Source organism: Anastrepha obliqua, chromosome 4, assembly GCF_027943255.1.
Source record: "Anastrepha obliqua isolate idAnaObli1 chromosome 4, idAnaObli1_1.0, whole genome shotgun sequence".
NCBI lineage: Eukaryota > Metazoa > Arthropoda > Insecta > Diptera > Tephritidae > Anastrepha > Anastrepha obliqua.
This window is the reverse complement of record NC_072895.1, coordinates 2,113,877-2,136,676: the sequence shown is the minus strand read 5'-3', so window position 1 is coordinate 2,136,676 and position 22,800 is coordinate 2,113,877. Positions and strand designations below refer to the sequence as shown.

The 22,800-nt window shown below is 38.0% G+C and overlaps 1 protein-coding gene and 1 pseudogene across 1 annotated transcript in view; both read left to right on the top strand.

Moving 5' to 3' along the window:
- Positions 1-22,800, top strand: part of LOC129245980 (GTP-binding protein Di-Ras2) — a 175,000-nt gene that overhangs the window by 3,287 nt on the left and 148,913 nt on the right. The window lies entirely within an intron of this gene.
- Positions 3,488-3,671, top strand: LOC129246551 (U2 spliceosomal RNA; annotated as a pseudogene).

Sequence of the window (22,800 nt, the reverse complement as noted above, 5' to 3'; positions counted from 1 at the left end):
TCAAAAAGCAAATTTTACATGGCCACCCTATATAGGTATGTTTAGTGAAAAGAAAAATAAAAACTAAACATTTTAAACAAACACTTAGTTAGAGGTTGCATGTAATAAAGCTAAGAGTTCACGTACTAAGTTTAGCTTCACATTTAAGTCCCATAATTCCTAAATCTCTCTAAGTCTACATACACAGTCAGTAAAGAAAGTGTATACAACTTATTCACAAATTTTGACTATTTTTCATATAAATATAGTTCATATAATCTGAAAAAAATTATATAACGTAAAGCTTCGAAGTTTGTACAAAACATAACAATTTTTTGGAAATTTTAGCCAAAATTTAAAACGTTTTTGCAAAAATTTCAAGTATGCAGTTTTGTAATATGTTAAATTTTAGTATAATCAAGTGCAAGTTTCGAGTGGCTCAAACATCGTGTTGATTTTAGACAATTTTTCGGCTGACGGTGTTGGGTGTTTTCCTCCATATAACTCGACGTTTACGAATGATTGTACTGTATATGGCCTTCTAACTCAGCGACCGATTTCATATGGCTAGACCATCCATAATCTTAGAAAAAACCAGTGTTAACCAGTTATGAAACACCAAAAATAATAATTTCACAGAACTCAGTCTCGGTGCGAATTGTTGCATTTGGAGCAAAAGCTATGGTGCGCAGCTATGAGGGTGCACCAGTCCAAGTACGAAAAATCAAATCCAACAGTTCCAAAATAAGGTCCTTAGGTGCATTGTCAAGGCACCATGGTACTGCAGAAGTTCCGGCATTAAGCGTGACCTTAAAATGAACTCCGTCAACACTGAAATCTCATAAAGAAAGATTAATAAATGAAGAAGCACATAATTTTTTTGAAACCGACGGATTAATAAGAAGGCCGGGGCGCACTAAACCTAGCGATCTCATACTTCCTTAAAACTGCTTTATGTTATGTAGAGTGAAAATTGAATAATATCATATTTAAGTTGCTTGTTGGTCATTTCTAAATATTGATGAACTATTCGCAATAATAAAAAAAAATTGGAGCACCACAAATCCTAATTTGACTTATCAACTGTCGATTGACCGTGTATTTTTTAAAATGCACATTTTACATCTTTGGGCAGCTAAATATTTTGCGAAACAAAGAGTTTGAAATAAAAAATCGCAACAAAATTGAATTCAATATTTGAGAGAACTTTTAAAGCCCAGAAGCTGTTTAGATTCGATGGATGCATGTAGGTGTATAAAAAGGGAAAACCAAAGGCCATTAACAGCAATCAGCCATCGCCTCCGCTTCCAAGTTTTCGGATGTGAAATACTTTCGCACTGGCAAGTGGCTTCGCCGGCACAAAAATTGTAATATCGGAGCTGGAGAGCAGACACTTCCGAGACCGATATGAGGCATGAATGAAGTCAGTAAGGTCCCATTTGACACAGAAACCCAACTCACTTAATGTATGCAGTGAGGGACATACTCATTTAATTGCATACGTAGATAAGCAGCACTTCGAGAGGAATTTATTCGGTACGAGCTCCTAAGCCCTCCATTAAAGTGCTCAGTGCGTTCAGTTCTGGGGCTCCTCAATGACTCATTTATGACTGTAAATGTTTGTTGTATTGCTACTCATAACCAGTTGTGGCTGGCTACCACAAAACCTTTAACTTATAAATATAAAAATTAGGAAAAGTGGGTGTAAATGTAGTTGTTTTCGCTTTGTCGGGTAATACTTATGTATGTTGCGGATTGATTATGTACTGAGCGCGCCAGCGGCAGCTATCGCTTTCGTGAGAAGTGCAAAGTTGTTAAAATTAAACCTTATCTGGTAACCGCAAGTAGCCAACGAAAAGTTTCACCAGCAAGTGTAATTAATTTCATGATTCATTGTCGGCTGATCCGGCAGAATTTGCAAATGATTAAGTCGCCACATGCTTATATTAAACGCCATTAATAACACTGGTTTACAAATTTGGATTTTTTTGCACCCTGGATACCATTATCAAATTCCTATGTAGAACCGCTCGTCGATTTTGAAAGTAGAGTTAATTTTTTTATGGGCAAGTTTTTAAAGTATTTGAAATTTACCGTTATTCAGCTAAAAAGAAAAAAATGGTTTCACTTAATTTCATACATTTTAGGAAGCAGTTGAACATTTCAGATTTTATATTTTTTTATGAAAAAATTAAAAAAAACAAAAATCGAACTACCCGAGTCACGAAACGTCAATATGTATACTAAGGAATTATGTGATGTGTTTTTGTGATAAAATTGGCTTTATATAATATATAGATTATGCCGGGTCGATTTAAGGGGATGCAAAAAAATCGCCCATTGCTCTGTGAAAATCATATTCTAGGGATTAAAATAAGAATCTTTACCGAAGGAACCATACCTCTAAAACGAATTCTGATGTCCCCCAATTTGGGTCGAACTTTTTAGTTTCTTTTCTCATGTAAAAGCCAAAAATGGTGATATTTTGAAATGATTGTATGGGGAACCCCCAGGGAATTTCCAGGGGCTATGCCACTGGCATGGGCGGATCGGTCGTCCAAAGTTAGTGGGGGTCGGTCATACATTTGGGGTCGATTAGAGCACTCTAAATGGGTCAAAGTGGGATTTTTTGTTCGACCCATCAGAATTCGTTTTAGAGGTATGGTTCCTTCGGCAAAGTTTCTTATTTTGATCCCTAGAATACGATTTTCACATAGCAATGAGCGATTTTTAAATCGACCCGCCCTAATATAGATATATAACACTTGTATAATATTTACTTCCTAGACCAAAAGTATAAGCCACCCCATTATTTACTGAATTTTTCGTTTTAAAAAGTGAAGTAATGATAGATATAAAAAACGGAATTAGAGATAAAAACATTAACATTTAGTAGATCCACTCTTCGATTTTGAACAGCAGCAATTTTCTGGGGGCAATCTGCGTACAAGCATTGCACATTCGGCTGTACTTTAGGAGCTCCACTCTTCAAGCACTGCTTACGATGTTATGCTGTGTTTCTTTATCTTACGTTTTAAAATCGACCTCATATGCTCTATAATCTGGAGACTGTACTGGTCTACTTTTACTGTCTCTAAACAACAACTCCTCCTATTTGTGGTGTGCGTCTTGGTGTTGTTCCACAAATGGAGTGGCCTACAATTTCAAGCCGACTCCGAACGGCAGATATTTTTGAAGTGAAAACTTCTTTAGAATCGTTGGGAGTGATTTGAGGAAAAGTGAAACGAAAAAAGCGACCAACTTGGCTACGAAGCGTTATATTATATGTTGATATAAAAGTAGCGACGAACTAAATAAAAATAACTTTTATTTTTTCTTGTGATTTGAACCAAGGATTTTGGATCGGAAGCTCACATTGCTAGTCGCTCGGCTACCGCGCCATGCTGTCGTCGCTGGCCTAAAAGTTATTTAGTTACGAAGCGTTATATTATATGTTGATATAAATAATTTTTATGAGCGTGTAATTCTCAAAAGTTTTATTAGGTTTATTATTTAAAATGTATTGACTAGGTAGTGTGGTTATCAGCTTAACATCTGATAGATCCTTCATCGGAGGACAACAAATGTTAAACTGATTTTTGGAAATGGGCGGAGTGTTTTAGGGGCTTGCTCCTTCTCTGCCACGGGTTGACCCGGTATTGCAGTACCGCCGGGATTTCGGCTTTGAATAAATACAAGAAAAAATATACTAGTACATTTAGCTTTGGTGGGAAGAGCCATAAATTTTTATATGAATACATGTAGACGAAAATGGAATTTTTTTTTTTGAAATTTGCATTGTAGGACATTTCTGATTATTTATTGAACAGTTTTTTGGTTTAGATACTGAAAGTCAGTTTAAGTGAATCGGTATAAATATTTCGTACATTAATTTTTGAAGTGAAAACTTCTTTAGAATCGTTGGGAGTGATTTGGGAAAAAGTGAAACGAATTACATATAAACGTAGCGACGAACTAAATAACTTTTAGGCCAACACCGACAGTATGGCGCGATTGCCGAGCGGCTAGCAATGTGAGCTTCCGATCCAAAATTCTTGGTTCGAATCACAAGAAATAAATTTTTTTTTTTTTTTTTGAAATTTGCATTGTAGGACATTTCTGATTATTTTTTGAAAACAGTTTTTTGGATTTCAGCCTTGAATAAATACAAGAAAAAATATACTAATACATTTAGCTTTGGTGGGAAGAGACATAAATTTTTATATGAATACAAGTAGACGAAAATGGAAGAAATTTGTAAGTCTGTTTCTTCGGTCCGTTTGGGTATTTTTTTTGACAACATCGAAACCAAAGCATTTGTATCATATTTTATCTATCATAAGCCACTCGTATCATTTGTTGAAATTGAAAACATTGAGGATGAATAATGATAAAATGAAGAAAATAAAATATGAACTTTATAGCAATATTATAATGAACCTATAATTATCCCGCTCCTAATGCTGCTTTCGTCTTATTCTCTCTCAGTTTGTTTTACGGAAGGTTTCACTTCTATCAAGTCTAACCGTTAGACTGGTATTTTTTTTTATGAGGAGTTCTTTCATGACAGAAATACACTCAGAGGTTTGCACTGCCTTTTCCTTCATGTTGGTGTTTCACTGAGATTGGAACCTACGTTCTCTCTAAATTCCGAATGATAGCCCCGCACCAACTCATTCGGCTACGGCGGCCGCCATCTAAATTAGTCTCTCCAAAAATGCACGTTAACAAAACAAAATCAAAGTTTCGGTATCGGAGAGCCCATTTCAAACGCTTTTTCCGATTTCTTGCGTAAGCCACGACCTCTTTCAGGCTTTTTATCTTCTTAAACCTGACTTTAAAGGCCTTCTTCTAACTGTTAGAGGACTAACTGATTTTCTAATTTGTTCCGACAGGGCTAGCTGCCCTATCCAAGGGCAGAAGAGGATTTTCTACGATCCTTGAGAGACTCGCGTATAAATTTTGGATCTTCCCGTACACTAGTGAGGGGTTTTCTCCCACTTTGTGATTTATTATGTATTAAAAATGCACCATTTTAAACTATGCGCTCCAAGTGAGCCATGGATTTTCCCATAAAGCAGGGTTCACTTTGGTAGCCACTTTTGACATTACTTGCATTTTAGGGCCTAATACTTTTGACCAAGGCTGTTTATGTATACTTATACATATATTGACGTTTCTCGGCTTGGGTATTTTCTTTTGATCATTTACGACTTTCTTACGGATCCGTTGGTTTTCTTCGTTAAGTGCTTGAGGAAAAAATTTATTAGAAATTCGTTATCTTCTAAAGTTTTTTACTGTTAAGTTTCAATTTTTTTAATTTTTCGTACAAAAAATTAAATCAGAAATGATTAATCAATTTATATACAGTTTATGGGTAATTATGTCATCTTGCATTTGCGAATAAGATTGTCCAAATGCTTCGTAAAATATGTTTGATTAAATGGAATCAATTTTTTCATTCTGACTGAATAACGGTGAATTGTCAGTATCTACAAAACAAAAATTTACTAAATTTGCTTAAACAGCGAGCGATTCTATATAAAAATTGGATAGTGGCATTCTGTGCGTATTTCTGTAAACCAGTGTTCTCCAATTTGAATTATTTTTATACGTCTCTCAAGGAAATCGAAACCTATTTTTAGCAAACTTGTAATAATTATGTGCATATATTTTTATGCAGTTATAATAAGTTCCAATACCTAAGAGAGTAGATTTCGTAACATTTCAGAAGTAGAAAATCAATAAACCATCAAAGAAATGTTCGCAACTAAAACGGAGCGGAGATGCGTGTTCGTGTTTAATTGCATTCCTCTTCCTCTTCTTTTTTGTTTTGCTTGTTTTTGTCTCTTCTCATGGTTTTTATTAAGCTTTCGTCTGGTATATTAAGAAGATTCTGGTTGCCTAAATTCATCTAAAGTTTCCCTTTTCCCTATCATAGCAACAGGAAGCTCGCACAGTTCCACTTACTAACACAAACAAAAGAGATGCTTGCAAATTTTGTCTCGCCATGTAGCGTGCAGCAGCCGTACAGTCGGATACATGCATACAAACATATCTACAACCACTTACATACACCCTTACGCTTTCAAGACAATTAACGACAAAACTTTTGCCTGCAAACATCTTTAACATGACACGCTCGACACGGAGTATTTATTTGACGCACACGAACACATACACACAATCGCTTCCTTGTAGTTGACAAAGTTGTCCAGAACGTGTTGACAACAGTTATCCAAACAACCAGGCCCTGTAAGAAAATAGGCTAGTAACGGGAAGCTGCACAACATCTGGTGATTTTGAAATCGTGACTAGTTGGCATTAATTATTTATTTATTTGTATTTAAACTGGAGTTGTGTAACCAAAGTGCAGGAATGCTGAGGTCAGAACTTTTCCTTTAGGGTATTCAGACGGACATTGTAGGTATCGTACTGTTGCATGTGCGTCGTGAAATTCAAAGAGTTACAAATATACCAAGGGGGTCCCTAAGGGCCACAAAAGTATATTGAATTTTCCCACAGTACAAAATAGTTGAGAACTTTACGACAAGCAGAAATGCGACACTGCCGACACTTTGTGAACAACTTAATTAGTTTTGATGTTCCGTTGAAATATATTTTAGAGACTCTGAAAATTGGCAAAGTGAAACGGGACCTGGACTGTGAAACACATAATCTGAGATTATTTTAAATGAGTAGCGTAAATCTCTACTTGTAAAAATTTTATAGACTTTCAGAACCAATGGGACTAAAATTTTCCGAAGATTATTGATGTCATGAAGTGCGAAACACACGACAGTAGGCTAATTTTGAGGTTATGTAGCAGGATGTGACAAGTTTTTTTAAAGTAATTTAAAGTAAAACTCTGTCTCTCATAAACAGATTTTTATGCGTAATAAGCCTTTATTTTTATTTGAAATATCCTCTGTTGATTTTATTTTACTTACACGCGGTTTTTTGTGTGTATTTTACACAGAACGTGGTATTTGAGAGAGGTAAGGAAATTTAGACCTATTCCAACTGATTAAACTCATGAAGAAAGGCCACGGAAAATGCAGAAAAAAGCCTCTCATAGGTTGCTACCATATTAAAAATATGTGTTGGAGTTAGTGCAAGATCTGGAGCACCAATTTTCATTTTGTGCAATACTTTGCCTCTAAAAACCAAGTTTTTGATGTGAAACATCTATAGGCTCATTTGTAAACCGAATCGTTGGCGTGGCGACGCTTGCCGTGGCGACGGGTCGCCACGCTATACTAAGGTATACATATATATATTTTATGTGTAGTAGTATGAGAAGTGCTAAGCCAATTTCAAAGGAACAACTCACAAACGATGTGGGTTAAAGTGTGTTAGTATGTGTGCCATGTTAGAGAGACAAATGTAGAGTTGCTAAAGAGCGGCAAGTTGGATGCTCGTGAGTGCTTAGTAAATGTTGGTGCGTTATGTGTTTTTGAATGTGTTCGGTAATTTGCTATGTAGATAATAGGAATTCGATTACAGAGAATTCATGGGAAACTGGAAGGCTGGCTAGAGTGGGCACCTTTGAGGCGCGCTCTCTGTGCGAAGAAATGACGAAGGTCAGTGTTTGAGTTGAAAAATATCAAAAGGTCATAGAAAGCAGAGCCACAGCAGAAAGAAGTTTCATTACTCAATTATTTAAACCAAGTGGAGCTATTTTGCAATGCCAAATTTATTGCTTTATTAATTCGAAATGAAAAGTGCAAACTTATTTAATAGCAAATTCAAGATATGCCAGCTCGTAATGAGCAAAAGTTGAAATTGAATAAAAAATTTAAGCTTATGGAGGAAGGCATTTTGATTATCATACAAAGTGACACAAAAGTAATCCTGCTATCGGATTATTTAAATTTTTTACAAATAGTGCAGTACGTCAATCATAATTGAAATTTGTGAAGTGTAGAGCTGCTTTATAAAAACGCAATGGCGGGCGTAAAGGTCAAAAGTCATCACTCAATATAATTTCTTTATTTATTATTCTTTTAATTTTATTTAATAATTTTCAAATACAAATCTGGATGATTAATTTTGCGCCACCTGAAAATTCAAAAAATTTTAGCACTCAAAGCACACTTCAACAAGAATTTCAATAGATGCTGTATTTGTGAGATATCTTGCTAATATTTCATCCTTACTTTTGTAACGTACTTTAGTTATCATCGACCAATCGTCACAGTAAAACCGGCAGAGGAAACATTGAATATAACTATTACTGAAGTCACAGATTAAAATATTAAAATTGTGGCTTGATATTAATATAGAGTTTTGATATCACATGTAAATAAATGTTTATTAAATAAAGTTACCATTTTCTGTAAGAAATTCGTAATACTTCATTTTTTCATTAGGCTATATTTAATTCCTATCATAATATTATCTTTTTTGCCTATTACTTATGAACACACGATGTTTCACATCTGCCAGACGTCCCATGACGGCTCACATTTTTCAAATCAAATTCGTCTACGTAGAAAAGCCAGTGAACACCTGGCCAATAACTTTGCTCCTGACGAGTTTAGTTTTTTGGAAATTTTTCGAATATTGCCTACATTTTGCTGCTCGAGCGCGTGAAATTTCACATTTTCTTACTTCTCTCAAAATGTTCCCCAAGCCATAGGGAAGGAAATATTAAGAGACGCTCCTTTCTACAGCTCTGTGAGAAATATTTACAACACTTGAGTGTATTTGTTGTCATTTCGACTGATACTCGTAACTATTCGCTATTTTTTTTCGACACCAGAAGAAGTATGCGCATCCGCATCCAGGCGTTTTCTGATGATCACCTGGCATGCAGAGCGAACTCAGTTTAGTTCTGCTAAAGTACAAGAAATACTTTCCTTATATTTTTCCTAATAGGTTTACATTCACTTTTAAACACACTCATACATATATACATATTCGTGGTGTAGATGACATGCATGGTTATATGTATGTAGCTAAATCCTAGAATATTACTTCGAAGTTGCAGCAAATCCAGTGGGAGGTTTGTGTATCAGCCGCAATTAAATGCATTTGCAAAGTTTTCCAGAAGACAAATAAAAATATGCCAAATCATTACAACAAAATATATCTGCCAATAAAAACTAAAACCAAGTCATAAATAAAGAAATAAAAATAATGGCTTTGAATTTTTTTTTTGTTTGTTTTTAATTCTAAAGCTGGCTTATATTGGCTTCATGTTCATAAGCAGCATTCTGGACCTTATTCAGTATATGAACTTCTTTCTATGGGTGCAACGTAAACCCGAAGATCGTCTCAGCAGATACGATTTGTTTTATGAAAATGTTATGTAAACGAAAACTCACTAAAGTAGAGGCAACCTGTCAACGCAGAAATATGCGGCTTACTAAAACTCTCATTATTTCATTATTTCAGGAACGGCCGGTTGTACATCCGGCCAAGGACTGTCACTTCAGCAGCATTCTCTACAATTCGTGTAGAATGTTTTATGTAACAACAACAAAAATATTGCTTTCATGTATTTATCTTTTATTCTGAAATCAATAAACACTTGCTCTTACTGACTACTTAATACTAAAGTACATATATTTAACAAGAAAAAAAATTATGTCAAATAACAATTTTTCACACTGACTACATACGAAATCAAAAAGTTAAATTACAATACACATTTTCATTGAGCAGAAAACATAGTTTAGATAAGTGAAATCGATTTCAATAGAATTGAAGATCTTATTGAGTTCATGAAGAGAACGAGCAATTCTGAATCTATTCAAATGGAATGGATGTTTATTGCATAAATACCTACTGGGGGCGATCGATTTCACTCTTCACAATACTAAACAAGAAGGAATAAAAAATCGATCTGCTACTTTCTAGTTGTATAAGATTAGTTAGAATTAAGCGAGGTTCTTATGACGGGATGGGATCAGAGAAATTCAGGGCAGAGAGAGCATACTTGAGATACACTTTTTGTACTCGTTCAATTCTGTCAATACAGAATTGGTGGTAAGGTTTCCAAACAAACACGGTAAATAAATGACAACATAAGGGTCCGCAAATGCGAGTTATTTCTTCTAATAAAGCCAAGGAGTATAGTTTGGATAGAATAAAGTCTATATGACTTGGTGTCGATCTTTGATTTCTTCTACAGAGTAAAGTAGCACATGGGCTGAAATGTCCAGGGACTAACAAAGAAAACTCGTTTTTTTGTTCAAAATTAGCTTTTTTCATCAACGTAATTTCCATCAAGAACAACGCAATCATTCCAGCGCCAGAATGATTTATCTTTTGCCCCAAAATAGGCCTCAGTTTCAGAGATAACCTTTTCATTCGAGCGAAATTTCTCACGGGCAAGCATTTTTTAAGTCCTTGGACAGCTAATAGTTGCTGGGTGCCAAATCTGGCGTATACGGTGGATGAGGGAGCAATTCGAAGTTCAATTCATGTATCATAGTTTCCCCATTGTTCTGATTGACTTATGACACGGTGCGTTGGCTTCATGAAACAAAATGATGAGCAAACGCGGTATTGAGTTTTAACAGAGCTTTCTCATAGTCAAATACTCATTCAATATAAAGCCAACACGTTCTGTTCTTTTCATATCTTTACGATGCCAGCTAACTTACGCAGCTTCATTTTTCGATCATTTAAACCGATTTTAGGAATTTTTTTATGTTTTCTCGTGTTACCGCCTCATTTGGACGTCTGCTGCGTTGTGCATCATAGGTGGCTCTACGATACGGTTTGAAGTTAGCAAACCATCGTTTTATTGTTGTTTCTGATGAAGCGGAGTCCCCATAACACTCATCAAGCCATTGCTTCGCTTGAACGCTATTTTTCCCCATCAAAAAGCAGTGTAAAATTAAAACACAAAATTATTTTCGATCCCTCGTTTTGAAAATAACAAAAGTAGCATCACTCTTAGCACAATAACTCACGAACTAGAAAGTTATAAAATTTTAAAAGCCTTAAAAAGACAGGTTAGTACTAACTGAAAGGAGGTGAATGCAATAATGCATAGTGCCATCTGCATATGTGTTGGGCCCGGGACTTTTCAGAGCACGTGTTATAATACAACATTGTTATTAATATACTATTACGCTGCCCACTACTGTACCTATTGAGGTGTGTGTGCGCCCATTCTTATAAGCGATGAGTCGCATGGTTCGCTCATTTCTCTTTTACTAAATGTTAATTGGCTCTCTTTATCTAATCTCTGCTGAAAAAAGCATACTCGAAAAATAAAACAATTCCACGTCTCGTTATTTGTTTTGCTATCTGTTCAAGTAGAAATTTGTGCTGGCAAGAACTTTACAGTACAATTTAGAGAAACGTTTAGTATTACAGAAAGCGAAGTCAGCGCAGGTTGGAAAGTGGGTGTAAAAAATAAATATGTGCTCAAAATGAAACCGGTTTAGATTTTAAATACAAATTATGAGAGTATCGAAATTGCTGATAATGCATACATATACATGCACTTATACATACGTATTTAAAACGAATTAGAATTCGTTGTTTATAAACAATATTCAGCTGGTGATGATTGATTGATACTGCAGCCTACATACATATGTTTGTATGTACATATGTGCATTTGTATGCAGATATGGGAAGTAAGAGAGAAAGTGCTTAAAGCGATGAATTCTATTAACAAATGTCGAGCTCAAAGCAAGCGTTTGAGTCACGGTTTTCCCCCTTATCTGTTGGCGGCCTGTAAATATGTAGAACTGATATTTGGGCATCTGGTGCATATAAATCGCAGTGAATAAATATTTTTTTGAGTTTCAATAGAATTCTGGAAAAGTGCAGAAGTCAGACAGATTGCTGGTGTACAAATAAATACAAATACAAACAGATATACCAAAGCGATTTGCATGACGTGCAACATTAGTGAATAGAATGACGTCATTACAGTGTACGACCTTTTTTTTATTACTCATAATACACACAGACATACTTACATGCAATTAGATGCAATGGAATGCCGAACCAGAATAAGAGCATTTATAAAAAATATTTAAAAATGCGAAATTTGATATGAATCGTTTTTCTTTATAATACCGGCGCTATTAATAACAACAACAATACCATCGGGAATATTTAGTTTGGTGTAAAAATAAAATTGAAGTATAGATTTGATTCTGATTAGATATGCAGCCACACACAAACATTGCTTGTGTCGGAATTCTGCCTGACATCGGATGGAAATCTTTTCATATTCGTTTATTTTGTTTAACAAATAATTTTGGGTGTGTTATGAGTAAAACATTAATGTGCTGAATGCAAATGATACTGCAGGGAAAGCTAACAGTGCAAAGATCGTCACTTCTGTCCCAATTACTTAAACACTAGTCCCGATTCACAAAGGGAAACATTTGGAAGGGAAACATTTTGTTCGTGGCAGAATGACGGACGGGAAAGATACAGGGGTTTTTGTTTCCTATATTAAACGTCAAAAGCAACGAATGATACCGAAAAACCGTGTCACTGCGATTGAAACATCGAAGTAGAATTTCCAGTGTCTCCCTTCCGGATGTCTTTGGGTGTAAATCGGGACTTAATTTCAAAATTGATAAGAGGCAAATATGGAATGAGAGTTTGAAAATTGTATGTGTTAACGCGAATTTATACAATGTGAAGTCACCAGCGCGTCGATAACATTTATATGTGTTTTGTTTCGGATTTGGTGGTTTGAATGTCAAAATTTAAGTTATAATGTAAAAAAATAAACAAAGCAACAACCAAAAAGCAGATCACTTTGACATTCAAACCACCAAACCGCAAGAAAAAAGCCTAATCAGCTGCTCCAGTAACAACATCTTTTATGAAATCGTCTTGGTCTATACTAAAATATATTTTTGTTTTCAAAGAGTTATCGTTTATTTTTATCCATTTTCTTTGCCTGCTTTCAGTTTACTTTGTTTTAGCCATAACAACCGTTTTAGGCACAAACTCTATTAATATGGCCATGGCCGGTACAACCGCACCTTCGCTTGCGGCCAGCCATAATCTCTTTGCCGCGGATATATTTCAAATTATTGCCCCCTCACGATCCCAAGAAAACGTGGTTTTTTCACCGGCGTCCATACAAAGCAGCCTGGCGCTCGCCTTTCTCGGCGCCGAGGGCGAAACTGCCCAACAAATTCGACATGGCTTACGATTGCCAGCAGCTCTGGATAAGACTAGCATAGCGGACGATTATGCTGGCTTTCTAAAGAAGAACTTCCAGAGGAGTCAGTCGACATCGGAAAATGCGCCAACGTTGCGTATGGCCAATCGTATCTACGTGAATGATACTCTGCAATTGGCGCCACAATTCAATCATCTTGCTAAGAGTAGTTTTGAGTCCGAGGCGGTACCCACGAAATTCGCTGATTCGACTAATGCCGTTAAATCTATTAACATGTGGGTTGAGCATCAAACAGAGGGAAAAATCAAAAATTTGTTACAGTTGGACACGGTGAATTCTGATACTAGCGCCATATTGGTAAATGCAATCTATTTCAAGGCTAAGTGGCTGAAACCCTTCGATAAAGTGTTAACATCCAATGCCGAGTTCAGGATGAGCGGAGGACAGACAGCAACAGTGGCCATGATGTATTCGGACGAATTCGTGAAATATGGCGAATTACTCGATTTGGATGCGACAGCTATTGAACTGCCCTACAAGGATTCGGACCTGTCAATGCTGATACTTTTGCCCAACAAAGTTGATGGACTACAGGAGTTGGAACAGAAATTGACAAATGTGGATTTAAATCTTATTGCCACGAGAATGCGAGCAGCAGAAATACATATATCTTTGCCAAAATTTCGCATCGAATTTGATATTGATTTGAAGAAGCCGCTGCAGAAGGTTAGTACCAAAATGGATCGGTTCAAATTTACATCATATTCAATCGCGATTTTCTTCACAGCTGGGCATGGGTAACATGTTTAGTGACTCAGCTGACTTCAGTAGTCTTTTTTCCAATAGTCCATTGCAAAAGATTGACGAAGTTAAGCACAAAGCTTTCCTGGATGTGAATGAGGCTGGCTCAGAGGCGGCTGCGGCGACATGTAAGCAACTGTTTGCACTGCCGAAACTTTATTGTGATGTTATTTACTTTTATTTTCAGTCACGAAAATCATAGACATAAGACTGAATCCGGACCTGAAATTCTTTACAGCCGATCACCCATTTGTATTTGTGATTAGAAACAGGGAAGCCGTGTACTTTGTTGGACATGTGGCGAAGTTCTAAGAATAAACCTGCTATTGTATTTTTGCATTAATCTAATAAAGTAAAATTAAAATGGAATACCGATTATTTTTAATTTATAAATTTAATTTATAATTTTTATAATTATATATAAATTTTATTTTATAATTTTCAATTTATAAAATCCAAATTTGGGAAATTGTCTTAACAGTCACCGAAGGTGGAAATATCTTCGATAAATATAGAAAATGTTTCCCTCTAAAAAAACTCATAGTGAAAACTCACGGGGAAAACTAGTTTTCTTGATTTTATTGTTTGTACTGAAATAGTATCTGGATCTCCCTAGCGGGGAAAACTCTCATAGTACCGGAAAGAGCCAAACATCTTAACCTTGTACTGGATACGAAGCTAAACTTGCGGCTCACAGTTGCAGATGGGAAGCGCAAAGCAACGACAGCGATGTACTCCCGCAGCCGGTCAATAGGACAAAATGGGGAATGGAACCTTGAACAATACGCTGGCTCCACTCAGGTGTAGTTAGGCCCATTTCCTTCTATGATATGATGGTATGGTTGAAGGGTATGAGCATTAAAAGGGCTGACTAGGTTCAAAGACTCACATTTGTTCGCATAACCAGTGTAATGCCAACCAAGCACCGCAATAATGCTTTCATTGCGGCACCAACTCTCCTTCCAGTAGATCTTCATGCAAAATATATCGTCAGTAGGGCGAAAATAAGACTGAATACCTTAAGTAAGTAGTCAAATATGGGCTACGGCCACAGTATGATCTTTACTGGTATTTCGAAGCCTCCCATGCTGTTGGACTATGCATTCCCTCCTACAATTTCCATTACAACATGCACGACCCTTCTACCCTCAAGGGAAGAGTGAGAACGGGACGAATAAGAGAGCGCGAGTCCATCCATGTGGATACAAATGGCTCAAACCTCGAAGGTACGGTGGGTTGAGGTATACTATATATTCCGAACATCTGCGGATCTTTCCAGATCTCCTGCACAATAGGCTGACAATTTCGCTCGATTTTCAGTGCTAAATGCACAGAATCTCTGCTAAGGCAAAAATAGTTTTCGCATACTGATTTCTTGAGCACTACAGAGGACAGGCGTTCAGACACATGGCTTCTGCAGAAACTGTCTAGATGATTTTGCACATTTTTACCACTGTCCTGCACTATCCACAGACGGATTTACTGTTTAAAGTTTCTGCATAGTTGAATTGATTTTAAAAGAGATAAGCGCAAGTTCCTCGTGCGGCTTCACAATAGGCTATGAGGCTGAGTATGCCTTGTAATGGAAAACCGCTACAACATAACTTAACCTGATATCTGGATCACCATTTTACTTTCATTATGTTTCACAAAAACAATTTTTTTGGTTTTTTTAATTCTCACAAATTAAATTTCTGCTATTTGTGACGCAGTAGAGCATTTTTTGAGTTGGCTCCACTTAAAATCTTTTTACAGAAAATGCATATTTGTATTATTGACTGATAGCTACTGCAGTTGTTATTGTAAATTGAATAAAAATGCATCGCATGCATAGTTATTGTCTAATTTAAGTGGAATTTTATCAATAGCGTGTCCAATATAAACTAATTTGTGGAAATTAATATTTTTGTTGTTTTTGTTTTCAAAAATGAGTCAACAGATATGAATTAGAAATCCAAATGTTTAACGTAACATTGTTTTTAACCAAATTTTTATTCGACACATTTCTTGTTCTCTTGTCAAGACGAAGTTGCAGGTCTGTTTGCTTATTTGCAAAACTAGAGATTTTCTCTTTCTTTGAGCTTCTATTCAAGCCGGGAATGTTGAAATATGTTCTTTCCAAAAATAAAGTGTAATACTTACACTCGTCATATTTAAATTTTTTTCTACTTACATTGAAAGGGGCAAAAAAGCGACCCAAAAACGAAATAGCCCTTTGCATGACAAAAATAACTCTCGTAAACTTTGTAAAAAATTAGCGCGAATTTCGAGCCACTTGACACTTGCACTAAACTTAACGAAAATTTTAAAACTTCATACCAATCTTGTAAAACGATCAGTACTCATACCATAAAGAAGGCAGTCAATGCTTTCATCGTTCTTCTTATATCTACTTACCTCAACCTGGACACTCACTTCCCTGGATCACTTGTGCTAGACGAGATCTCTGTACCGGCAGAAACTACTACATCTGCGGGTGCTGAGAACTTAAAACTAGCAAACAAGCTATTCCATGAAAAGCGGGTACAATGGGCGATATCAACATTCAGCCCATACAAATCTCCTGGTCCTGATGGGATATTCCCCTGTCTTTTACAGCAGGGTGCACACCATGTTATCCCTAATTTGACCAGACTATACAAAGCAAGCTTACTGCTAGGATATTTGCCTACAAAATGGGCTGAGGTTAAGGTCGTATTTATTCCAAAGGTAGGGAAAAAACCCGAACAATTGCCTAAATCATACAGACCAATTAGTCTCAGCTCATTTTTCCTCAAAGCAATGGAAAAGATAGTTGATCAGTATATTAGGGAAAACAACCTAGCTAAATTCCCACTGCATCGACTTCAATTTGCCTATCAACAGGGAAAATCCAGTGAGACTGCAATACACAGCCTGGTAACAGTTATTGAAAAGGCTATTGAGTCCAAACAGATAGCTCTATGTGCATTTATTGACATATCAGGAGCTTTTGATAACACCTCCTATGAGGCAATCTATAATGCCCTATATCTAAAGGAGGTACCTGAACCCATCACTAGATGGATAATGGTTGGTTGGTTAAAGTGGTGATTCTTCCAGAATCCAACTAGCGCTTCCGCGCCATTTTGTTGCCACATCCTCGTTGCCAACTTGTTTAACGGTTTTTACAGCATAACTACAGGGTAGGCCATTTAAAGCGGGCCCATCTGGCAACCCTATAACTTTTGACAGGAACGTCAGATCGACTAATGACATAGCGCGTTGGAAGCGTCAGTCCAAGACAATTTTTACCATGGAGCAGTACACTCCAAAAGAACGCGCTGAAATAATTCAGCTTTACATCCAAAATAACTTCTCAATTGTGAAAACTCAACGTGCGTTTAAAAAAAAAAATAAAGTTAAAAGTGCGCCATCCAAAAGCACTTTACAGCGTTTATACGCAAAATTTATTAACCACGGTAGGCTCAGCAATACCAGCCACGCATCCAGACAACGTACACGACGTTCTGCTGAAAATATCGAGGCTGTACGAGCCAGTGTTGAGGAGGCTCCGCGAACATCGAGTTATCGTCGTTCTCAGGAATTAGGCATCGCCAGGACAACACTCAGGCGCATAATTCGCATCGATTTGAAAATGTTTCCGTACAAAATTCAAATGGCACAAAAATTAATCGATTTTTTGAAGCCATTGTTCCCTGGAAGGTTGATTTCGAAAAATGGTGATTTTCCGTGGCCACCGAGATCACCAGATTTGACGCCACCGGACTTTTATTTGTGGGGTTATCTGAAATCCAAGGTATACATCAACAAGCCAAGGACTCTAACTCAACTTAAAAACAATATCCGACGCGAAATCGCCGCCATACCGGCCGAAATATTGGCCAAAACGATGGAAAACGCCGAAAAAAGGACACATTTGGCCATCAAGGCCAGAGGCAAACATTTGAAGGATATCATTTTCAAAAACTAGCTGGAACAAATCTCCTTGAATCAAAATAAATGATTTTTCATATCAACACAAAAAAAAATGTTTTTTTCAATGTTTTTTTTCAGAAACAAATGGGCCCGCTTTAAATGGCCTACCCTGTATATCCAGTCTGTGCGGTTAAGGAACCTTATTAGGTTGTTAACGTCTAAGCCAGATAGTTGTTCGAGATTCCCGAACAGCGGTTGGCCCGGGGTTAACATTCTGTCCTTCCATAGGGCAGGGCATTCACAGAGGAAATGGAAGATTGTCTCCTTTTTCTCCGGTTGTTTACAACTGTGACAGTATGTATTGTGAGGGATACCCATTTTGGCTGCTTGTTCTCCGATAGACCAAAAGCCAGTTATGACTGCCGTTAGTCTCCAGGCGTCCCGTCGTTTCATTCTTATTAATGCCGACGATTGCTTGAGGTTGTAGGTGGGCCATAACGTTCTGCTAATTTTGCATTTCGTCTGGACTTTCCACCTACAGTCAGCGATTCGGAGGTATTTTTGGGAAATTGTGCTCTTGACTGCACCTAATGGTGTGAGTACCGATTCTGCAAGAGCGTTATTCATGGCAGATCCCCCTCTTGCTAGTTCATCTGCTTTTTCGTTACCTTCAATGTTCCGATGTCCCGGGACCCAGATTAAGGTAACTCTATGGTTTTCACTCAAGATGGTGAGGCTATTCCTACTTTGTTCCACCACTTTGGAGGTTGTTGTGGCCGAACCCAGTGCCTGGATTGCAGCTTGGCTATCCGAGAGAATAGCGATATTACCCTTAAAAGAGAAATCTGCGATTAGTAGCCTACAAGCTTCCCCAATCGCCAGTACTTCCGCCTGGAAGACACTGCTGGTATTAGGGAGACGCACAGATTTCTCAATTTTAAGTTTGTGAGAATATATACCAGCTCCAACACCGCAGCCCATTTTACTTCCATCCGTATAGACTGTAGTGTCGAAGTTGTTTAGAGAGAATCCCTTATTCCATTCTTCCTTAGTTGGAAAGAGAGTGGCAAAATTCCTATTGAAAGTTACCGTTGGGACGAAGTAGTCAGATCTCACCGAGATTAACTTTTTTCTCTCCAGCGACCCGCTTCGTTTAACCTAAATGCACTCATGGTTGCCGTCTTCTTAATATGTAGGTCTATTGGAATAACGTGTGTCAGTGCATTGAGAGCCTCTCTAGGACATGATCTGATTGCACCGACCGTTATTGCACATGCTGATGTTTGTATTCTGCCGAGTAGTTTGGTATTGTACTCTCTCCCTAGAGCCTACCGAACCATACGATAGAATAAGTCGTATAACCGTCTTATACAGCCATAATGTATGCTTAGGTTGAAGACCCCATCTTCTTCCAACCATACGTTTACAGGCATATAAAGCAATTTCTGCCTTCCTTACCCGTTCTTCAACATTTAATTTCCAGCTTAGTTTGGAGTCCAGAATTACCCCTAAGTACTTTGCGCTGGGTGATAGTGAGAGAGTTTGTCCATTAATATTTGATAGGGTGAAAGGTGGTATCTTATATCTGGTGGTGAAAATCATAAGCTCTGTTTTACGTGGGTTTAAACCTAGGCCACAGCCTGTGGCCCAAGAGTTAAGCTCGCCTAATGCCCTTTGGATGATCCCACTGATCGTATTAGGACACAGTCCTGACGCCATTAACACCACATCATCAGCGTAAGCCACCGCTTTTACCCCACCTCTATTAAGTTTTATTAAGACTTTGCTAATAATGCATAACTAGAGAAGTGGAGACAGTACTCCCCCCTGTGGGGTGCCTCTGTGGACCTTCTTGGTTATACTGATATTACCCATATTAGCTTTGATGATCCTGGTTTCTAGCATAGAGATGACCCAATTACTGATGCAATTGTCCACCTCTAAGTCTGTCAATGCCCGTTGGATCGCATCTGTACTAACATTGATAAAGGCGCCTTCTATATCCAAGAATGCCGCCATGGTATAATGTTTGTTCTCTAGAGAGCCCTCTATTGTTCGGATTACCTCGTGAAGCGCTGTCTCCGTAGATTTGCCTTTAAGGTACGCATGTTGTGCAGTAGATATACCAGAGCTCTCCAAAGAGCTTCTAAGATATATATCCAAAAGACTTTCAAAGGTTTTTAACAGGAAAGACGAGAGACTGATTGGTCTATAGTCCTTCGCTGATTCATGTCCCCTCCTGCCTATTTTTGGAATGAAGGCGACCTTCACTAGTTTCCAACTATCTGGAATATGACCTAGGTTTAAACACGCTTTAAAAATTTCCTCTAGCCATGGTAGGATACAGTCCAAGGTTTCCTGTAACATCTTTGGGATGATCCCATCTGGCCCCGGAGATTTAAAAGGTGAAAAAGATTTAATTGCCCATGCAACTTTCTCCTTTGTAATTATTTCTTTTGCAAGGTGCTGTGGATTATATTGGCTCCGCCTGATACTTCCCCGCCCACTTTCGTGGACGCTGGACCCCGGGAAATGCGTGTTTAGTAAAAGTTCTAGCGGTTCCTCTGTCGTAGCTGTCCAACTACCATCAGGCTTCTTGACCCAAGAAGCCATTGACTGAGCTTTGGACAGAACACGGCTAAGCCTGGCAGAATCCCTAGTGGATTCGATTGACGAACAGAATTCGCTCCAGCTCTCTTTCTTGGCGGCCCTAATTGCCTTCTTGTACTGCCTCCGACTCTCTTTGTACAATTGCCAATTTCCTGTCGAGTAGCTGAGGTTAAACGTTGATCTAGATTTTTCCCTTAGTTTTGAGAGCTCACTTCTCCACCAAGCGGGATGGGATTTTTTACTAAATTTTATGGGGCAGCACGTTTTGTAGGCCCTACTAAATGCCTTCTCCAGTGTTGTGACCCTACTCTCGAGGTTTTCGGCGAGAGTGATTTTGTGGATGGGAGTCCTTCCTATCCTTTTATTGACTATGAGATGGATAATATTCATGCTGAAATCTAGGACGATCAGCACCGAACTAGGAGGAACAATCAAATCTATTAAAGCCACAAGAGGTTGCCCTCAAGGTGGCGTACTTTCTCCTCTTTTGTGGACTCTAGTCATAGATGAACTTCTCCACAAACTGAATAACCTAGGATTTCACACTCAGGGTTACGCTGATGACCTAGTAGTTTACGTATTAGGCTGGCATGAGGAAACCATTTCGGATCGCATGCAGCAAGCCCTTACAATAATAAACAAATGGTGCACGGAAAAAGGGCTCTCCATCAACCCATCCAAAACAACAGTTGTACCGTTTACTAGGAGAAGGAACATAAATCTCAAATGCCCGACCCTTAATGGAACAACACTTGAACTCTCGACAGAAGCGAACTATCTTGGCGTTAGTCTTGACAAAACGCTTACGGGGAATTCCCATATTGAGAGAGTTACTTCAAAAGCCACAAGGGCATTCTTTACCTGTACAAGGCCTTTTGGTAAGACATGGGCACTAAACCCTAGAATGACCTTCTGGACATTCACCACAGTTGTAAAACCCATAGTCACTTATGCATCCTTAGCATGGTGGCCCAAGGTCAAGCATAGAAAGGCGGCAAACGAATTAAGCAAACTGCATCGCCTGGTATGTATTGGTATTACAGGAGCTATGAAAACATGTCCCACGGATGCATTGGGTGTGCTGCTGAACATACCACCGCTTCCAATTCTAATTGAAAGGGAAGCTCGCTCGAGTGCCTTAAGACTAAAAGGTATAACTGAACTTAAAAGTGGGGATATGAAAGGACATTTAAAGATCTTAGAAGACTTCCTACATAGTCCCACTCTTCACAGGGATGATATACTATCACCCAAACCAATACTCTTCAGGAACTTCCAAGTTATAATCAATGAACAAACAGACTGGAGAACTAACTCTGTCACTTTCAAACCTGGCTCCCAGCTATGGTTTACTGATGGGTCCAAATTGGAAAATGGTAGAACAGGGGCAGGAATCAATGGGCCCAAATTCAAAAAATCGATTCCGATGGGATCCAACCCAACAATATTCCAGGCAGAAATACATGCCATTGAAATATGTGTGAGAGAATGCCTTAGAAGGAAAATGAGAGGTACTCACATCTACATACTTTCAGATAGCCAAGCGGCTCTAAAAGCCCTTCTATCAACAACTATCACCTCTAAATTGGTAAATGATTGACTAAACCTTCTAAATACGTTAGGAAACCTCAACATAGTAACACCATGTTGGATTCCGGGACATGAAGGGCATGAGGGAAATGAAATGGCTGATGACCTTGCAAAACAAGGAGCAAATATGCAACTTACTGGTCCTGAGCCTTTCTGTGGACTAACAAAAGGCCACATTAATGAATTCCTTAGGAAATGGGAAGAAAGAAAACTTGCCGCACACTGGCTAAACTGTGCCGGTCAGCGTCAAGCCAAACTATTCCTAAGTCCCAACAAAGGAATATCTGACAAACTTCTCTCACTAAACAGAGTAGATCTGCGTCTTTTAACCGGATACCTTACAGGTCACTGCAGCCTGAGGTATCATCTAAATAATATAGGCCTATCCGAGACCAATGTCTGCCGCTTTTGCGAAATGGACATAGAAAGCTCAGAACATGTGCTTTGTGAATTTCCTGCGTTGGGCAGACAAAGACTTCACCACCTTGGTGGTATCGTAGTATCTCCATGCAATCTTTGGAACAACGACCCAAAACTGTGCTAAAATTTCTAAAAAGCCTAAAACTCTAGGGTTACAAAATAGGCCTTTCACAATAGATCATCTCTGGTCGCAGTGCGTAATGGCCTTCTAATAATAATACAATAATAATACCTCAAATTAATCTAACCCAATGAAACTACGTGATTATGATATCTACAAACAATTATCGAAATATACGCACTCTTTAAAATGGCCGCCGTAGCCGAATGTTCGGTACATGACTACAATTCGAGGTCGCGTAGGTTCGAATCTCCGTGCATGAAAC